The sequence below is a fragment of the Capsicum annuum genome, chromosome 3 (assembly GCF_002878395.1).
Source record: "Capsicum annuum cultivar UCD-10X-F1 chromosome 3, UCD10Xv1.1, whole genome shotgun sequence".
NCBI classification, from domain to species: domain Eukaryota; kingdom Viridiplantae; phylum Streptophyta; class Magnoliopsida; order Solanales; family Solanaceae; genus Capsicum; species Capsicum annuum.
Window position 1 is genome coordinate 13,664,022 of NC_061113.1, and position 7,359 is coordinate 13,671,380.

Sequence of the window (7,359 nt, forward strand, 5' to 3'; positions counted from 1 at the left end):
AAAGGTTCACGGATTTCTTCCATTTTGTGGACTTTTTTTGGACTAATTTTGATGTTCCCTTGTTTGTCCCGTATCAGATGTAACAATGCCAATGATTGTAACTAATGAGAAGCTTATGGGTAATGACTGGAATGGATCAATTGTGACCATGTCAAGTTCTGCATATCGTTTTGGATTACTGTAGCATTTCGACCGCTATTTCTGGGATTCTTCTTTATATAGTTATCACATTATAATTTAAGTTTTGACATATTGAGATATGTAATTAAATATTAGGGGTATTATATTTATACGAACATCATTAGATTCATGGTATTTGGACAAAAATTGAGACTTAGTCTTAAGCCTGAATTTAGGAAAATATGAGGCTTGACCGATTAATTAAAAATCAAGTTTGAGACTTGATTATAAATTTGGACTCTTCTAATTATGAATAAAATTCATATATATATTTAAATAGATTGGGCTTGTTCAGAGGTGATTCAGAAGGGTAAAGCTTTCATTTAATTCTTCTGATTTTCGATTTACCTTGTGAATCTTCTTTTAAGGCAAGTTGAGACTTTCTTAGACTCTTTTTTTAAGTGCTTGTGTGTTAGTTATGTGTAATGGGAGTAATGAGGAATGGGGGTTCTATATAGGTGAAGTGACAAGCATCTTTGCAGGTACCACTGTTATTTCATGGGTTAAAATAAGTCAAGTGCTTGTTTTGAACTGTTTTTCATATTTGCTAGTATGATTGGGCTGATTTTCTATTATAAATGGATTGTTGAAAATGCTAGCTAATGAGTATACTCTCACATAATGAGTTGAGTTGATTTTGAAATTGATATCTGATCTGGCTTAAGATAGAATATGATTTGCTTAATTTTATTGTTGATTTGAATTGGAGTTGCATGCCTGCACATCATGCATTGTACTCCATATGGGGTTGTAGTACACGTTTGTTCATTTTTATCTATTATTGGGGTCAGAGTGCATGTTTTCACATTATACTCCCTCTGTCCCATTTTACTCGTCCCAATTTGACATTACACATTGATTAAGAAAAATAATTAACATGACTACTTGTAACGCTCCGATTTTGTACCCCGAATACTACACGATGCTAACAATCCCGAAGGACCACTAGCTAACCCATGAATGGTGTCTGCTATGAGCAATGCATAATAATAATACTGTACTGACAAAATAACTGAGATAAATACAGAAATCTAGTGAAAAACTTGTCATAAGGTTCAAAACTGAAATAAACAATGTCTGATCAAGGTATGATAATACCAAAACTGAAAACAATTGTCTGAAATACTCTAGTCTAAAAAGCCTCAAAGCTGTCTGGATTGTTGAGATGATGGGACAATCCCCCAACTAACTCCGACGGCTAAAATAACTAAGTACTGAAATAATGAAATAATCATGTCCTCGAACTATAAGGACTCACCACTGACTCTGATTTCTGAAATCTGAACTGCTAAGTGCGATTGGAAACTTGAGTGTCCGAACCTATGGTATAAAATACCATAGTGCAAGAGAAAAGTATGTGTCAGTACGTGGGAATGTACTGGTATGCAAAGTGGGGTAGGATGAATGAATAAGATCACATGCGTGAACAATACTAACTGGATAACATTAGTATAACTTAATGAGAGCACATGCATGAATACGTGAACTGTAACTAAGATTGTAATAACACTGAATTCTAAATTACAATACAGATAACATGGATTTCTGATAACTGATATACTGTTAACTGAGTGACTATGTCTGACATCCTGATTTTGATGGAACTAGCTGAGTTTCATACTAAACTGAGTGACTATATCTGACAGTCCTAATTCTAATGGAACTAGCTGAGTTTCGTACTGAACTGAGTGACTGTATCTGACAGTCCTAATTTTGATAGAACTGGCTGAGTTCTATACTGAATAGAGTGACTGTATCTGACAGTCTTGAAATCTATAGAACTATCTGAGTTCTTTTCTGAAGACTGAGACTGATACTTTGGGAGGTAATCATCTAACCAACATGCCCCAAATAAGATAATATAGAGGAATTGGGGTCCATTTTATAACACCAATTGGAAGGGTGTCAATACCGAGCCAATGGTAAGGACAAGCTGTCAGTGACCCTCATCTACCAGGTACTCTAATGAGAATGGTGGGACCCTCATCTGTCAGGTTAAGCCACCTCTTCGACCCTTGACTGGCAGGTTTGATGTTTCAACCTACATTGGCTATGTAGTTCTGGAAAGCAAGGATTACTTCTAAGAATTACAACCTCTACTGGCAGGTGAGTTCCTATTCTTGGGTTCACTCGATGCTGAATCCTACTCCTATTTGAATAGACACTGAACTAATTATATTAGGCTGAACTGGATTGAGTTCCGTTAACTAACGGAATACTACTAAATTCTGCTAACTGACTGAGTTTATGGAGAATTTAACTGATTACTAAATAGGACTGGACTGATACTGAATTTACTGAGTTTTCCTGAGTTCTGTAACTGACTGATTTCTAATGATCATGGCTTGACTATGAACATCTCGAAAACTGACACTGGCTCTAGGTACACAGCTAAATTGTCGGGTATTAATTACCCCCAAGACTCGATAGCATGAATATTAATAGGACATGACACTTCTTGAACACATAACCATAGTCAACAATTCATAATACAATCATTGAGGGATTTCATGAGGCACTTGATACTCATAATCTTGTACATTAATAGGAATGCATTCTAACATATCATAATTTCACAAATCTAATTTCATGAGCATTCCATCAAACAACTATAAGGCATGGATTTAGTATGGGAGTCATTTTGAACATGAGAGTATAGTATGGATTCACCATTTAGGTCACAATTGAGTCATAATGCACAATTTTGCTCACTTTGGCATTTTGACAAACACATAGGATGCATAACTTTAGGCTTAAGCATGAACATTAAACCAATACCTCATGATTACATTAATCAACTCAAACTCATAGATTTCAACCCACATGCTAACATAATTTCATAAAACACATGAAAGATTCCAACTTGGAAATCATACAACAACATTAACATGGATTTAATTCAACCAACAACATGGAATTCATAGTTCAACTTTTTTTTAAAAGAAGATTCTTGAACTCCAAGGGTGGAAGGGACCTTTGGATGAACACTTTACATATCTTAATTATAAATTTTATGGAGATTGGGGAGGATTCTTGAGATCGATTTCTTGAACTTGAGGATCCTAGGGTTTGTTCTTAAGTGAATTTTGTGAAAACAATGAATGATTTGGCTATTTGGGGCTTAATCCCATGATATGGCTAAATAGGGTGAAGGAAAAAGACCCTTTTGCCCTTAAAAATTCAAGACTGGACTGCAAAAAATTGACCCAGCCAGACTGAGTAAGGCGTTGCCCTGCCTGGAGTACCGGACTGAGCAAGGTGCCGCCCTGCCTGGAGTGCTGCTATAGCCAGAGCGACGCGGGCATATCACCCTGAGCTACTAGTTTGGGAATCCAAACATGCCCTTAAGTATGTCTAAAAATTTTGAAACTCACCTGAGATGTACTATTGACTCGCCCTATCGTGAAGAAACTTAAAAACCAACAAACAAAGGTCGGAAAGGTTAGAAATAAAATCATGGAAATGCAAAGCTTTAAAAGAGACTAAGTCCTTAACACTTGGCTAAAATTTTCTAAGTGTTGGATCCCTTATCAAGATTTAAGGGGCTGAGTTAGAGTTAGAATTTTGCCAGATCTTACAACATATCCTTCTTGAAAACATTCATCCTCGAATGAGACTGACTGAGATGGGAGAAATGATAAATTGAAGTACATACTGGACATGCACAACTGAAATATGATTTCATGACTGACATAACTGTTAAGCTGAGTTTATTATACTGAACATGGATATCTGATGCATGGATAACTGACTCATGAATACATGAATGGGATTACTGATAAGTTAAGTTTCTCATACTGAGCATGCATATCTGATGCATGAATACATGACTGAATTGACTCATGAATGCATGACTGAATATGCAATGGTAATTGATATCAAGTTTGTAATGGAAATCTTTAACATGAGACTGAATATGCTTCAAGAAAACTATTACCTTGAGTTGAGTCTGAGTTTATGGTAAAGAGGTGAGGGTACTTGGTCCGCATATTTGCTTCTGCTTCCCAAGTAGCTCCCTCAATGGACTGATGCTACCAAACAACTTTGACTAGAGGGACTTTTTTGTTCCCTAGTCTGTGAATCGATAGTCAAGGATTTCGACTGGAATTTTCTCATAAGAGAGACTGTTCTGAACATCTATGCCCTCTATAAGGAATACAACTGCTGGGTCACCTATGCACTTCTTTAGCAAGGAGACGTGGAATATTGGATGCACTAAGTTTAGATCTGAATGCAATTTAAGCTCATAAGCTCTTTGCCGAAGCGACTGAAAACTTTAAAGGGACTGACATATTAGGGACTGAGCTTTCCCTTCTTGTCGAACCTCTTCACTCTCTTTATGGGAGATATTTTCAAGAACACATAGTCACCAATATCAAACTCGAGATCCTTTTTGTGTACATCTGCATATGATTTCTGCCAGCTTTGAGCAGTCTTGAGCCTTTCTCTGATCAACTGGACATTTTCTAAGGTATCAAATACCAAGTCAGGCCCTACTACTGTGGCCTCACCAACTTCAAACCAACCAATGGGAGATTTACATCTCCTACTATAGAGAGCTTCAAATGGAGCCATCTGAATATCGGAATGATAGTTGTTGTTGTATGCAAACTCAATCAAAGGCAAGTGGTCATCCCAACTACCCTTTCTACTTAACCATCTGTCTGAGGATGAAAGGCTGTACTGAGTTGAACTTGAGTACCAAGACCCTTTTGGAATGCTTTCCAAAAATAAAAGGTGAACTAGATACCTCTATCTGAGATAATAGAAAATAGAACACCATGTAATCTGACCAACTCCCTGATATAGAGTTTGACATAATCCTTGGCTAAATAAGAGGTATGAACTGGAAGAAAATGAGCAAATTTGGTCATCCTGTCTACAATGACCCAAACTGAATCATGCTGGCAATGAGTACGAGGCAAACCCATTACGAAGTCCATGTTAACTTCTTCCTATTTCCAAGTGGGAATACTAAACTCCTGTATGGATCCACTAGGCTTCTGATGCTCAATCTTAACCTGCTAACATATTGAGCACTTAGCCACAAACTCTGCAATGTCTCTTTTCATCCCACTCCACCAATAGATCTCCCATAAGTCACAGTACATCTTAGTGGCCCCTAGATGAATGGGGTAACAAGAACCATGCACTTCTGCAAGAATTCTTTCCCTCAAGTCATCTACAACTGACACACAGAGATGACCCTGACAACGCAACACACCATCTCCCCCTTGGGAGAAAACCTCTACTTCCTAATCTCTGAATGACTCTTTAAACTTGACTAAACTGGGATCCCTATCCTAATTCTCCTTTACTTTGGAAACTAGATATGATTTGGAACTGTTCTGTACCCATAAAATACCTTTTGCTGAATCGCCTAAGCGAATACCTAGTCGGGTAAGCTGATGAACTTCTTGTGCTAACTTTTTCTTACTGCCCTCAACATGAGCAATACTACCCATAGACAGTCTACCGAGAGCATCGACCACTACATTTTCCTTGCCTGGATGATAAAGGACACTCATGCCGTAATCTTTCAAGAGCTTTAACCACTTTCTCTGACGGAGGTTAAGGTATTTCTTAGATAATACATAATAAAGGCTTTTATAATTTGTGAACACATGTATATGCACCCCATACAAGTAATGCCTCTAAATCTTTAAGGCAAATACTACAGCTGCTAACTCAAGATCATGAGTCGGATAATTCTTCTCATGGGGCTTAAGCTGTCTGGAGGCATAGGCTATGACCTTACCATGCTGCATGAGGATACAACCCAAACCTACTCTATATGCATCACAGTACACGACAAACCAATTTGAACCATTTGGAAGAGTCAAAACTGGGGTTGAGGTGGGTCGAGTCTTCAATTCATGAAAGCTCTTCTCGTAAGAATCTGACCACTGAAACTTGACTTTCTTCTGAGTCAATCTGGGGATGCAATAGAATAAAACACCTCAACAAACCATCTATAATAGCTAGCCAAACTCAAGAAACTCCTGATATCTGTTGGAGAGATGGGTCTGGGCCAGTTTCTTACCGCTTCGATTTTTTGAGGATCAACTCTAATGCCATTACCGAACATGATATGACCAAGGAATGCTACTGAACTTAGCCATAATTTGCACTTACTGAATTTGGAAAATAGCTAATGATTTATGAGAGTTTGCAATGCTCACTGTGGGAATAGACAAGAATGTCATCTATGAAGAGTATGACGAACACGTCCAAGTACTGTTTAAAGACACGGTTCATCAAGTCCATAAAAGTTGTAGGGGAATTGGTAAGACCAAAGGACATGACTAAGAATTCAAAATGACTATACCGAGTTTTGAAGGCTATTTTTGGAATGTCACATTCTCTGACTCTAAGCTGATGATAGCCTGATCTGAGGTCTATATTAGAGAAGTAACTGGCACCCTGAATTTGGTCAACTAAGTCATCGATTCTAGGAAGTGGATACTTGTTCTTGATCGTGACTTTTTTCAGCTGATGGTAGTCTACACACATTCTGAGAGAACCATCTTTCTTACGGATAAATAACACTGGTGCGCCCAACGGGGACACACTGGGTCTGGTGAATCCCTTTTTCTAGGAGATTCTTCAACGGTTCCTTTAACTCTTTGAGTTCTGCAGGTACCATTCTGTATGGCGAAATAGATATGGGTTGAGTATCTGGAAGAAGGTCTATTCCAAAGTCAATTTCCCTTTCAGGAATAACTCTGGGAAAATCTTCTAGAAATACATCTGAATATTCATTCACAACTAGAACAGACTCAAGACTGGAAGTTTTGGAACTAGAGTCTTTAACTTGAACAAGATGATAAACACATCCCTTAGATATCATTTTCCTAGCCCATAGAGAGGAAATAAGCTGACCCTTGAATGTCGATGTACTACCCCTCCATTCTAGGATAGATTCAGTCGAACACTAAAAGTGGACAATTCTGTTCCTGCAGTCGACTGTGGCATAGTAGGAATGAAGCCAATCCATGCCGATAATGACATAATAATCAGTCATCTCTAATCTAACTAAGTCTGCTGAAGTGACTTTCTGAAATACCATAATCGGACAGTTCCTGGGCTATGATAGTCTTACCCACTAAAGTTGATACTGAAAAATGCTCTGCTAGGATTTTGGGACTGACTCCGAAATCAACTGCTATATAAGGAGTA